The sequence below is a fragment of the Silene latifolia genome, chromosome 11, assembly GCF_048544455.1.
Source record: "Silene latifolia isolate original U9 population chromosome 11, ASM4854445v1, whole genome shotgun sequence".
NCBI classification, from domain to species: Eukaryota; Viridiplantae; Streptophyta; class Magnoliopsida; order Caryophyllales; family Caryophyllaceae; genus Silene; species Silene latifolia.
In genome coordinates, this window is record NC_133536.1 from 123,006,933 (window position 1) to 123,021,875 (window position 14,943).

Below are 14,943 nucleotides of genomic sequence, written 5' to 3' on the forward strand. Positions count from 1 at the left end.
GAACCCGCCACGAAAGGGGATGTGCACATTAATGGACAGGGTTATCGCTCGTATGATGAGCGGGGCTTAGGTGGGAACGGCTGCGGTCCCCCACTGGCAGGACTGGTCCAGTGGACAGTCAGTGACAGGTTTGGTTGGATTGTTGTGTTTGCAGTTGGGACTAGTGTCATTGTTTGTATTGTTGTTTGTAGCTGTCTTGTCTTGTCTCAGTACTGACCTTGTGTGGTTGTTTGTTTGTTATGTGTCTGCCGTGATCCCTTATGGTGAGCAGTCGGTCTTAGCAGGTGTTGATGATGTTGATAGCTGGTTTCCGGGCAGGGATGAGTCTTCACGAGTTATGATGGTTATAGCGAGTAGACCTTGAGTTGTAACATTGTATTGTATTTTGATTTAAATCACATGTAACACAACTTAACGGTTCTTTTATTGACGTTTGATAATTACTTACCTCGGGCAACCGAGATGGTAACGCCCTTATATGCTAAGGAAGGCCTAGTTAAGGCTCCTCTGAATATCGGGGTGTTACACATATGTCTCCCTTTTCTATTTTGGGTTTGTATCTTTCTACTTTCTATATAGCTATGGCATGTAAATTAGATTGTAGCAATTGCAGGGTTTTTGACACTCTTCTGGAGTTGGATTGGTTGTGAATGGTTTAGGAAGAAAATATTTTGAAATTACAGGTTTTTGGACTAGTTGAACCATTTACAAACATATCCTACCAGTTTTTCTGTAGAATTTACGCATTTAAGTAATTAGATAACGCTAAATTTTAAGGGTGTCACAGTTGGTATCAGAGCCTATTGCTCCCGACGCACGTTTGTGCACCCCACTTAGAATCACTTGACCTTTAAATAATAAACTTGAGAGAAGGGTAGGATTGGTAGAATTAGGATTTTATGTGGTAGTCTGTTTGTGATTGCTAATTGTTAGGTACTAATTGATTTTCTCTTTTGTAAGATGGCTCTCCAATAGATGTAGATAATGCAATCTTACCTTAGTCTTCCAATCTCGTTGGTTATTCGTCTTTCAAATTCCTCTTCTCTCGCCTTGGTAACTACCTTTCAATTCTTCCTCCCGAGTTATCTTAGGTTCGTTTTCTTCTTATAATAAGGTCCATGTGGACACCTTCCTTTTATTCCGCAGGATAGTTCCCTTGTTCAAGAGAACCCGGTTAGGAGAAAATGTATTATTGGGAGGCATGAAGGAGTTGAGAAATTGATCGTTTAAGGTTGGAGTTGTATAGGAGAATATAACTTGGGATCCTTTGGTTAGTTGTACTTAATATGAGAGCCTAGTGAGTTGAGAAACACCTTGGGATTTAGTTCTATTGAGAGCTTGTTTGTTATAGATGTTTGAGCATGGTTACTACCTTAGCACACAAGATGGAATGAACCTAAGCTGCTTCATTAGAGAGTCTCGATGTTTCTTGTGGAGAGTTAAAGGAATGATAGTTAGCCCCAATCTGGGTAGGCCTTTAAAGGAATACAATAGGACATTGATGTTGCTTAATGGATTGGTATTGTACTTTGGAATTAGTTAGTTTGTTAAACCTTTTAAGTTGACCAAATCTAGTATAGAGTAACCCTTGTTGACCTTTCGAAATTTGAGGACACGTGATTGACCTTATTAATCATATCTGGATTTGGGAATTTTGGTAGAAAGTTGTTCGATGTAGGTCGTGAGTTCAAGGATGTGATTCCAATTTATGGTATCGGAGATTAGAGGTATTAAGTGGTGAGATGATGGAGTAGACAAGCTATGGTACTTGGGGATGACATAGTAGGTGAAGTTCAATGACGAGAATTGTAAAGGAGATACTTTAGGACATGGTGGTAACAAATGAATTTGTGTGGTGAATTGATTTTGGCTCTTAGAATCAATTGAGTTGAGGAAAACCTACCATTGTGGAGTCCTTGTTAGTCTTATAATTTGGTAAACTTTTGGGGCTTGGTTGAGCACCTTAGTGATGTAACTTTATCATGTCGATCATAAGCTTTGATGAATGTTTGGTAAGCGGTAACCCTTTCATTGTGCCGCTTCTATTCTCCTTTCCTTCTCTTTAACGATCGTTGAACCTTGTCTTTATGCCAAATTTTACGTATCTTCTTCTTGCCCGAGATATCTTCTTAACTCGAATACCTCTTATTTTTGTCAACCGTTATCCTTACGGTCTGACTCCTTAGTTTCCTAACTTGTCAGATGCATGCACCTTTCAGAAATGTTTTACTGTTTCTCTATTCCGTTATCACTCCTTACCTCCTTAGTATAGTTGGTACCCTGTTGACCATGTTTACAGAGTTTGTGAGATGTGATTTGAGGATATAGGTTTGACTAAGTAGCCGAGTTTGGGTTGGGCTTTCATAATCACTTTGGATATGAGGGTTTGATAATGTATATGTTATCGTGTGGGAAATGTTAAATGTGGGATTATTTGTTGGTTTTAGTGGGTGATATTGATTACTATTTGAAGTGTGTTATGAGAGTGAGAGTAAGCTACATTGTTGGGAAGTTTTAGCACTTGTTTTGGTAACTAGAAAGGGTAATGGTTTGGTTGACACCAATTGTTAGGTTAAAGAACATAGTTTCACTTATGGTTTTAGGAACTTTGAGGAGATAAAGTGTTGTTACAATTAAGACCTTGTTCCTTGGGAATTTGATGGTAAGTAAGTTTTAGGATGTCAAATTTGAAAGAATATTCCTTGAGTTGTGGATGACCATAATGGTTTGGTGACGTGATTTGGCATTCTAGTTGACTCTTGAGAGTTCTTGAGTTGAGAGAGACTTAGTATTGAGAAGATTTTGTTAATCCTATAGTTTTATAGACCTTGAGGTCGCATTGAGTACTTGAGATAATGGGATGATGTTGTAGCTGAGTGTAGATCCGCTTTTGGCAATCCTTAATAAGTAAAAGGATAGTGAAACGTGAGATCCTATTGATTTTTCGGATTTTGGGGTTGGTATGTTACTACCTTGTTTTGAAATGAAAACCTTGTAGAATATTTGAGGAACCCATAGTTGACACTAGTTGGATACGAATATAATTTTGTTGGAAGCCTTAACCTTAGGCTTATGAAAGTTATTTTGGAATGTTATTGTAAATTTGGGCCTTATATTGAATCCTTTGAGGGATCTTTCTATTGGAATTGGAATATTGTAGAGGATAAGATTGTCTCAAGGATTAGCTTATGTATAGACTTGTCGATGAGTGGTTCAGATGGCTCTTTGGATTAGTGTGACCTCTGATTGTTGCCCTGTTGATGTTCGGAGGACCTAGTAGGATGACTCTGTGGTTGGAAAATTGAGTGAACCTCCGATCTTCTTAATTCCGACCTCCGACAATTGTCATTTTTGCTATTCTGGCTTGTTCCGTTGCGTTCGCCTTTATGGAATTCATTTGACCTCTTTCTAGAACATTTGAAAATGATTTCTCACTCTCTTTCAACCCTAGTGTTCGATTGGACATCTAAGCTATTTCTCGTTTGGTGTAATGATTCCTTTTCTTACTCTTTTTCCGAGTTACTAAGCCTTATTTAACCATAATTAGTAAAGATGGTATTCTTACTATAGAACTTTAAGCTAAAATTTTGAAAATACTTATATGATTTTTAATGGTTTTAACATTAGTGAATGTTAAATCTCGTTGTTGGAGACGTCCCAATAATGGGTTTTCTCAGTTATTGGTGTAGAAATATTTTTATATCTTGATATGAATATGGATGTTCTTGTCTGATCAACAAGAGTATCACCGTTTCATTGAAAAGATACCTATATTTTCTTATAACTATAATTTCTCCTTCTAAGTTTCGAGGGCGAAACTTTTTAAAAGGAGGGGTGATTGTAACGCCCCGTAAATTTCGGACCGTTAATATATTTCGAAAATAATTAATTAATCAAGTAAAATTTGACAATAATGTATTTAAAGTAAAAATAATTCAAAGAAATATAATTTTATTATATTTTGAAGAAAAGTATTTATTTTGATAGTTTTGAAATGTTTAAAAATAGTTTAAACCGTGTAAAATCTTTTATTTCGAAATAAGGGCGTATCGGGGGGAAGATGACAATTCGTTTGAACGTTGGGTAAACGAATTTGGAAATGGGTCGTATGAATACTCAATTTTATTGTAATCTCGTGTTTAAAAACTTTGGTCTTGACGGAATTTGCGTTTGACTTACGGATTTAATTATTATTGAAACGAGTCAAAACCGACTCGTAAAAATCCCGACTAAAAATCCCGCACTTTCCTTTTCTCCTTTCCTTTCTCCTTTCACACACACCACCCCTTCCCCTTTATTCTTTTTTTCTGATTTTCTTACTTACTTCTTCTTCTACCTTCCAACAAACACCATTTTTCCATTTTCAAGCTCAAAATCGTCACAACTCATTCGTTACTAGTCCGTTTTTCACGAAATTTACCTTTCCGGAATCCCCTCGCCGAGATCTACAACTTAGTATGTTCTAATTTCAGTTTTCATTAAGTTGTTTTAAGACCAATTTTCGGTATTTTCGGTTTATATGCTTATTATTGTGTTTTAATTGTTTATTTAGGTGAAGGATTGGAAGACGAGTTCGGGGACTCGTATATTGTAGAGGATCGCGGCTAGTCGTCGTTAGGGTTTCGGTTTTGAGGTGCTAATTGCTCTTTTTTCTAGCTTAAGGTAACATATTTCGAGTTACTCGACGAAAGATCGTCACATGTTTTTAATTTTTGTATGTTTGGTGAATTTTTGTTGAGAATTAGTTTTCACATGTTTAGAATGGTTGCATGCATGTCAATTGTTAGCTTAAATTATGCCTTTTGTTAGTTTAAATTAACAAAGTTGAATTGGGGACGATTAATTAATGTTCAGACGGTCTTTTACTAAACAAAAATGAAAAAAAAAGAGGATTAAGGGTGGGGCAGCAGGCCGTGGCAGGCCCGTGGCAGGCCCGTGGCAGGCCCACGGCTAGCCCACGGTTGGCCCGGGTCGGTCCGTGCTTGTTTCGCGGGTTTTCGTACAATCTTGGTCTTTTCGGGTTAATTAATATTAGAATAGAATAAGTAACAAAAGGGTAGTAATTTGAATTGAAGCATACTAGTAACAAAAATTATGTTAATGGGAAAAATTGTGCTTATATTAAAAATTATCACATGTTAGGATAGTTTACAAAATGAATTTTATAGCGATAATTGTAATGTTTTGTTGATTGTCGAAAACGAGCCTTAGTCCCTTTGATCGATGCGATGTCGATTAATCGAGTGATTGGTCACCGCAATTTGACCCGTACTGCCGCAGGTGGGGTTGCGGGTAAAAATTCGGTTGAATGAATTAGATAATCGGCCTTTTTCTTGTTTTAGGCCATTTATTATATCTCTATTTCACATGTGTAGTTAGTTGAATTTAAATAGCTTCTTATTTAGTTAGTTGAATTTAAATAGCTTCTTATTTTGTAGTAATGGCCCTAGATTCCCTAAAGCCTTTAATATTGTTAAAATTGCTAGAATTGGAAGTTAGTATTGAATTCTTATTGAGGATTCTGTTGGATTGTATCTTTGTAAATAGACATTTATATAGCCTTTCACATGATAGAATGTTAGCATTTAGGTTGGTAAGTAGGACTTTTTGCCCTCTTAAGGTTAAGTGGGTGTCTTACTTGACTTATGTGGTGAGTCTTGGGTGGTGTGGGCTAAGGTATTCAAGCTGGGACTAGCTGGGACTAGGTCCTAGGTGAGTATTTCGGCCTTCATCATAGATAGGTCTTTATAGTCTCTGACGAGTATATGTTCTTGCTTGATAGCCTTTGTGTTCCTGACTAGTGGATTTATATCTAAGTTGGGGCATGACCTCAGGTACTAATTTTGATAGTATGGGGTCAGCATAAGTACTAGCCAACCCTTCGGTGGTGTCCTTAGGGTAGTCACTTCACTTTGTTTTAAAAAAAGTTGTGGGTCTTGGGTGCGGTGGTGTGTATCCGCATGTCTAGGTCTGCGCAGATTTTAGGCTAGGGTTGTGTTGTCTCTTGGCCATGTTTTCTTAATAGTAACCGCTGAGCCAAGATACCGGTTCGATTACCTTCCCTACCTCGTGGTATAGACTCGAGTTACAAAGTGACTATTGACGGTACTAAGAACTTATGCCTGTCTTTGATATATTGCCCTTTCTTGTTTGATGATTCTATGAATCATAGAAGGTGAGATGCAAGCCGGCTATGGTTGATAGAGTTTGGATTACAATTTGCTAAATGTTTCACATGTTAGTTTAGTTTGGTCAGTTTAGGGCTCATATGTTAGAATAATTGATAATTGAATTCTTTATCATCTTGTTTACATGTTTTATTACATGTTACATAAATTTTGACGATTCGTGGCTGGGAGGACTCGAAGTTACTCCCCACTGAATTGTGGCTTTCGTGTTTGTATAAAATGCGATTGACAGGTTGTTGATGCTTTGTTGGGGGTCACAGACGAGCTAGTGAGCAAGGAACCTTGGACCTAGTTTTGGCTATTCTATTAGTAACCCTTTTATCCTTTGGTTTGTATATTATTTGAAGGGACATATGTCTCCCTTTTCTATTTTGGGTTTGTATCTTTCTACTTTCTATATAGCTATGGCATGTAAATTAGATTGTAGCAATTGCAGGGTTTTTGACACTCTTCTGGAGTTGGATTGGTTGTGAATGGTTTAGGAAGAAAATATTTTGAAATTACAGGTTTTTGGACTAGTTGAACCATTTACAAACATATCCTACCAGTTTTTCTGTAGAATTTACGCATTTAAGTAATTAGATAACGCTAAATTTTAAGGGTGTCACACAAGGTACTTAAGGACTTGTGTCTCGGACATGCTTTAAAGGTAGCCTCTGAGCCAGATGCTTTGCTTATTATGTGATGTTAGTAGTCCCATTTCACGTATTGTATGTTATTTGGTTTTCAAAGTTCATGGCTAAGGTTTCCATTCACATGTATTATTATGTAATCTTGTTTATCCGTGACATATGATATTCTATCGTGTTTGTAGTTGTATTATCGTTTATGACGTTTTGGTTGGATTGTCTCATATGTATGTATCATATGCCTTATCTATGATTGACTACGCATGTTTTGAAGGTTAGTCTCAAGTCTCAGTGCTTGCATCAAATGGTTATATTTATGATGTTCTAATATGTTCCTGTTTATCTGTGTTTCGACATTTTGTGGCTGGGAGAACCTTGAGTTACTCCCCACTGACTGTGGCGTTCATGTTTACATGAATGATAGGTTGTGAAGATGCTTACGTGGGGAAGACGTGTGGGCTTGCGAGAACTAAACCTTTAACTAGTAGTCGGTTTATTAGGATTGCTTAGACTCACCTGTTATATTTTGTCTTTCGAGGGATATATTTTCCCTCACCTTGACTATCACGTTTGTTGAAATTAACTTTATTTCGACATTCTTCATTTATGTTTTGGATTTTAATGAACCCGCTCTTTAAACTTTAAAAGTTTCAAAAATTTCCTAAAATTCCGTATTTTATTATTGTATTTTTCTTACCGTTATTGCGGGGTTTCACATGATCACCGCCGTCACACGACAGTAATGTCAAACTCTAGTCAGCGAATCATTACCGATTAATGATGACCAGCTGACAAATAAATAAATAAATCTTTGATATTCCTTTAACGAGATTTAATATGTAAACGCACTTATTGTGGAGGACACTACTCCAACATTAGTATTATTGCCGACCGGATTAATGCTAAGAAAAGCTTACAATAATTAGGTAGAATGACTTAGTTATAACGGTCGCTTGCTAAGTTCGGATATGAACGATATATAGTACCGACCGGACACATAGCCTTAGATAGTCACTCCTTGTTAGTTAATTGACACTAAATACCCTAATTGATATTCATTGTGAACCGGAATCCCTAGACCTATTTTATATATTTGATATCGTCTTAATTTACAATCGTTTAGTTACTACAAACCAAATAAATCAACTTTGTGACCCAATAGTCTACAATCTACTCATAGGTAATAAGCAGTTTGTCACGTTTCCTTGTGGTTCGACCCCTAACTTCAATCTCGAGTTTTTAGTATCCGTTTGGGATTTTTTTGATTCAGGAGATACGACTTTAGCCTTATCAAATTTGGCGTCGTTGCCAGAAAACGTGTATTTTACTCATTGTTATTCGATTTTAGATTATTTCCTTCTGTCTCAATGAGCTTTTAGTTCCTTGAGGCAATTCTCACTGTTTTCTTATAGTGTTTCTTCTCACAGGCGTAGAAATTTTTTCAAGGAAATAGCTGAACAATATGACCATCTTCTATTTCCCACAATTTGAACATGAATTATTGCATATTTATTGGGTCGGTTAACATCTTTCATCACTCAATCTGGGTATTATGTTGATATATGGGAGTTGTGTCAAATCATATATGATGGTGTTGATGGCGTAACACTGGCTAGAATTGAGCAAAATTGTGGATGGCAGTTTAATGACTTGCCTTATGAGGAGCAATGGGAGCTTGTTAAATACTTAGCCCAAGATAGTGCGGAGTCGGAGAAGCGTATGAGAGCTCACATTAATGACATGAAGGCCATAATGCAACAACTTTTAGATATACAAACTCGAACGGTAGAAAAGTTTTCACGCGAGTTTCATCCTAAAGTTTATTCCTCACTCCCAGATCCCGAGTGCGATTCTGTTACATCTACTAGAGAGGATATACACCTTTTGAAGGCGATGATTATGATGTGCTACCTCTTTCATTGGATATTCCCCCTACATCTGTTCAAACTGATTATGTTGTGACTTCTAGCTTAATGACTAATGTGCAGGATACATATGTTGATGTTTCTGATGTTGCAAATGATATTATTGAATATTTTGTAGAGGAGTCTTTCACTAAGGATCTTCCAGAGGATTTAATATGTTTTGAGCAATGTGCAGACGAATCTCCCATTTGGAAAGCTGAGTTAGATGCTTTAGAGGCTGCAATATATGGGATAGAACCTATCAAAGAGGGGAACGAGAGGGTATATGAGTAAGTGAATACTCCTAGCACGGTAGAGGTAATATATTCTTTTGCCATCGATTTTGACATTAGGAGTGGTAGACCTCCCGACCAATCTGAGGTAATTGTTGACGATAATTTCTTGAGGATTACCGTTGTAGGGGGTAATAATCTATCTCGTATGATCAGTACTTTGTTTTTTGATGCTCCACCCTCTCTTGGTTGGACGAAAAATCTGATGAGATTTTATTATAATTGTCATGAAAAAATTGATAAGCTGAGACGATCTTTAACAATGATTTTATATGGTCATATTATATCTTAGTGCTACTTATACTTTTGTGTAGCATATGCTCTGATTTATGATCGGCTTTTAAGAACTCTGAGCTAGTTTGATTGTGCCCATTTTGCGGGTAATTGATATATAAAGACAAAGAGGTCGTGCGGGACCTATATGAAACTAGCGCTACCGGGAGGTAACCCGGATTTTTATTTAATTTGTAAATTTTAATTTAATTGCATTTAAATACCGTCTTTAGTTACTTAGTTAATTGTGTTTTAAATATGGGTCGTGTTCATGTCTTGAGCGTTGTGAGGGGGTGAATTTAACGAGTTTTGTGAAATTTATTACAGCAAAAAAGATTATGAAGTAAAATCACGAGCTAGAAGAAAAAGAGTAGTTAATTTGGTCCCTAGATCGACTAACATCACCACTCGATCGAGGCTCTTCATGAATCTAAAGCCCTTATCTAAAGCCCTTATAAATGTCCAAAGTTTTCTAAAAAGTTGCTTATGAACAGTAGAGCAGTAGTTTTCGTGCCTCACGCGTGATGAACAACGATCTCAACTTTTCTCCCTCTCTCCTCATTTCTTATTCTTTGTTCTTCTTCCTGCTACCCTAATCTTTCACTCTCCTTGTCTTTCCTGCTCACCTCTTCCTCTTTCATTCTCCTTCCCTTTCGGTCTCGCCTCTAATTTTTACAATACGATTAATCGCTTCATTTGCACACCGGTTTAACAGAGGTTAGTGATTAATTTCGTTGGTATATTATTCCGTTTGTGGTTAGAAATTAATTGGGGTTATGTCTTGTGATTCGATTTAGTGGTCTGATTATTGTTCTGTTTTTCATTTGGGTGAATTGTTATGTATTGCGTTTTTTCGTAGTTTGATTGATTTCATTTCTTTGATTTCTTCTTTTTGTCTATTTGTTGATTTCGATTGCTTCTTTGGTACGCTTTTCATTGTGTTAATTGTTCATGTATTGCGTTTTTTTAGAGCTGATTGATTGATTGCTTGATCTACATGTTCTAAGGTTCGTCTCAATTTCATTTGTTCTATGTCTCCTTTATGAATTTCGGTTTCTAAAGTTCTGGATAATTTCATTTGATCTATGTACCATTTGTAAATTATTTGTTTATAGACCCTCCTTTGTCATTGTTCGTTGGCTTTAATTTATTTGATTTAGGATTTCAATTTTAAGGTGAAGGGCTACACCCAGTTGATGATTGTTCAGTTTGATGTTATTTTATTTCCACTATCGCATTTCTGTGATTGCTTTTTTGTTTTTGGCGGTTCTTGTGCTCATTGTATTTGTATTGATGTTGAATGATTTGAAATAGCTCTGACCTTATGTTGGAAGTAGTGAATGGTAATTGGCAAATGCAAAATTGAAATTGTTGCATTCCTTTGGATTCATTTAGAGTAGTAATTGAAACGGTGTAAATGATGGTGGATGGTGAAAAAAATGTGGTTGTGTCGTTTGAGAATTGAAATTTAGATATCAAATGTGAATTAAGATGTTTAATCTGTGTAAAGCCTGAACAAGGAACAACCCGATAATCTTTTTCGCTTTCGATTAGTATGCAGGTCTCTATTTATGAGTTATGACACCATTTTAACCAAAGTTAGTAATATCGGCTTCTTTAGCCTCTTAAAGTAGCAATTCCGCTGAGTGTCATTGAACCGATAGCACAAGTAGCTTGGAAGTGCGGGTGTAGTCTTCGTAGTGTTACTTATTGTATTTTCATTCAGGGAAGCAAATGGGAGGATGTTTGGTTGTCTATGATTTCTGGTTGTGTGCTTGCATTCTTTATAACTTGACCATGGTCATGAAATTTACATTTGAATGAATTTAAACATGGTAATTGCTTTATGTTTGTTTAAAAATTATGTTTGGACATATGGATGAGAGCTATTTAATGGCAGCGACCAAATTCTCAAAAAACGAGTTGCCGTGATTACAGAAAGGCTTAGAATTTGGATAAGGTGAAATGAATGTAACATCTATCATACCTGACATTTTTTTTTGACTTTGCATCAATGGCTTTATTCACTACATCTAATATTCCATGGAAACAATTGATGAAGTGACCACCTTTTTTTTAAGAAACAGTCGATGAATCTGCCAATCTTGTGTAGAAACAATGTGTATTGACTCTCATTTGGGATTAATTTGAATTTGTAAATAGGTGAAAATGCTGCCTCTAGGAATTGTTTTTTATTGCATACAACCTTCCTACTTTTCGGAAATAGTTGATGTAGCTACCCATTTCCTTAGAAACGAGTGATGAAGCTATCACTTTCTATCTATATATTTTACACTTGCCTTTCAGAAAGTTTAAGGCTTGAATATGAGTATTTGAATTGTATAGATTTATATATCAAATCAAGTTCTGAGTGATGACCCAATTCCCATATCGCTGTAATGGTACCGCCTATTGTGGTATGTTACGGTTAAGTACCAGTTGTGAACTTTGATTTACCAAATATGTAGAGTCTAGATAGTTGCAATCTTGCACATAAGTGAGGTTTAATTTATAGGCGAATCAAAATGTATTTTGGATTCAGATGGATCCTAGAGAGGTTGAATTTGCTCCGAAACAAAAGTCGACCATCTTTAACTAACTATTAAAATATTAGTGTGGAGAATCACAAATGCAATTATTTTATGCAGTATACAAGCATATTGCCGTTGGAGATGTTTTATTTTTCTTAAATGTTCTTGAATTAGGTCAAAATTAGTAGCATTTGTCAGGTGATCTGCTTGCATGTCTTAGCATTTGTTATTTGATGCTTACTTAGTAGCTGACATTTGATTTGGTATAACTTATTCAGGTGATCGGCTTGCATGTCTCGTAGGTGCAAACTTCACACCCCATGTTATCACTGTAAATACAGGGGAGGTATGTTACTATTTCAATACAATTCAGTGTTCAAGTGTTATTGTCTGAAAATTGAGTTTGAGTTCACACTGCTTTAAACTGTGGATAAAGCTTCTTATAATTGTTTCTATCACTTGTCTATGTTTGATTTCTACATCATTGTCTAGAGGCGCATGCCTTGGCCTAACCCGTGCTTAGTCAATGCCTTAAACGTGATTAGTTAATATTAGAAATTCTATGAATGAATATTTTTACTTGGACACTTATTTATCTTGTTTTACTTGGACACTTATTTATCTACTGTGGTTATTTACTCATTTCTGTCTTCTAACTCTTCTCCTATCTGGTTTGGCATCAGGATGTTGCGATGAAGATCTTATCATTTTCTCAACAAGAATCACGTGTTATATGTGTTCTGTCTGCAAGTGGTTCAATTTCAAACGTCACTCTTCCTCAGCCTAACTCTTCTGGAGGCACTCTGACATATGAAGTACGCCTACTTTTCGTTATTGTTTTGATCAACAAAGTACGTGTATGCTCGCTCATTCAAGTATAACCCAAAAATTGAGTTATGACAAGTCTGCCATACCCATACCTGATATCCGTAGTGGCGTAGTCCATATCCGAGCATGCGTAACATATATGTGGACATATATCCATTCCCAACTTTGAGAAACGTATATCCGGACCTGTTTATTAGATTTCTGGTTTTTGCCTTTTTCTGTTTCTGTATTCAATCAATTTTTTTTTTAATTGTACAGGGCTGTTTTGAGATACTATCTTTGTCTGGATCTTTTATGCCCACTGACAACGGTGAAGTGAAGAGCAGATCTGGAGGCATGAGTGTCTCACTGGCCGGACCTGATGGGCGTGTCTTTGGTGGAGGACTAGCTGGCCTACTTGTTGCCGCTACCCTTATTCAGATATGGTTATAACTTATAATCAAATCTTTATTTTGCCTTAGCCTTCTCATTGAATATATGTTATAGGAGTTGAAGAAATTTTTTGTTCCCTATGAAGCCAAATGCTTATGGGTTATTCTAAAGTAATGTGATCACTATTTTTGTTATGGCTTGTTAAGGAACAACCTCTGTTTGCAGACACATTAAGCCTCCCTTAAGCTCCGCCTTTGGGGCAACTGGAGTAATCTTATTGCTTGTTATCTGTTCTTTTGAAGCATTTTCATTCGATAAAATCGATTCGAGGGAAATAGTTTACGTAATTTTTGGTGCGCAACTCCAATGTTTTAATGTTGATGTCTGTCTGGGTTGAGTGATCAGGTGGTGCTAGGGAGTTTCTTGCCTGGTCATAATCAAGACAACAAACCCAAAAAGCCGAGAATCGATTCTGTGACCCCTGTCATACCAGCTGTAGTTAACCCTGTTCTGGGAGGAGGCTACGGAATGCAGAAGGTTAACTCCACATCCCCACCCTCTTTCCATGCCATAAATCCACCTTCTATGAACTCCACCTTGTTCCATAGGGACATAGAAAGTGACAATAATGCCTCCAGTGACGGATTCTGATAATGATGATTTTGACGATGGTGATGATAATAGCCCTTTGAACTTGGAGATTTCTGGCTGACCCTCTAAGTTCACCTCGGGCATTTCTATATTGTATTTTTAGCCTTTTAGTTCGGTCCATAGATTTTACCATTTTGCCCTGGTTATTGGATTAGTTGGCATAGTGGAAGAGATCGTGTTAGGGCATTCTTCTATTTGGTTATAGCCTTATAGCTACCTAAGCAAGTCCATAGTATATAGTATCTACTTTCCTTTCAGAATATTGTATGAGAAGTCGTTTAACCGTATGCCTTTTACCTTGCAGGAAATGATGCTCAACCCAAGTGGTCTCGCCACAAAGGTTATTTGTTTAACTAACTATGTGAATCCCGATGAGCTCAAAGATGTTCTTATATAATTAATTTTCTATGGATTGTTACTGGTAACATTCTTGATCATGAATTGTATTTTGTTTGACAAGACGGTTTACTGTTATACTTGTTTATTGTACGAGCTTTGGTAAATGTTGTGATCCCACGTTTGGAGGTAGATGGAGGGTCATCACTAGGGTGTGGAGGGTGTGGAGGGGTTTGTTCAGTCAAGGATGACGACATCCACGGTGGCTGAAAGTATTGAGTGACAATGGAGAATTTGGTGATTGCGGGTCAGTTTTATTCCCCGTTCAATTTCTTTTGTTCACTATTCATTTTTTCTAAAACCCTTCTAAATGTACAAAAATTGGAAAATAATTGGGTGTTTATTTTTAGTTTGGTGCACGCCATTTGTTTGATGAAATGTCTAACTGGAATTTCATTCTCATAATCTGTGTTTTATGTTTTCCTGTCTTTGTGCGTCTTTTTTGGGTTTGTTCATTTTGGCCATTGGGTTAATGAATCATCTAATTCTCGGCGTAATTTTCATTATGGGTCACTTGTGACCAACCTACCTAATATGGCTTATTACAACCGACCCCATTACCTCAATTTGCCGGAACCTTTGAAGTGTTGTGGTAATGTTGTCGTATTTGACTCAGTCTTGATCGGTTCGAAGCGAGCTATATAACAACATCGTGTATGAGTCTTTGTCTTTGTTATCATAAGAAAGAGCGTGCTATGTCTTAGACTTTGATTATTCTGTTGAGATTGGAGCATCTTTACGTAAACCCGGGGTACCAATTGGGTAGATATACTCCGACCACAGACTATGTTGTGAATGTGAAGTTGTCTATGGAGTGAGATCATTGTAGGGTAGTGCCCTTGTTACAAAAGCAAGCAAAAAAACAAATTGTGGAGTAT

At 36.7% G+C, this 14,943-nt stretch overlaps 1 pseudogene; it reads left to right on the forward strand.

Annotated features, from left to right (window-relative positions):
• Positions 1-11,661: 11,661 nt before the first annotated feature.
• Positions 11,662-13,803, forward strand: LOC141613928 (AT-hook motif nuclear-localized protein 1-like; annotated as a pseudogene).
• Positions 13,804-14,943: the final 1,140 nt, after the last annotated feature.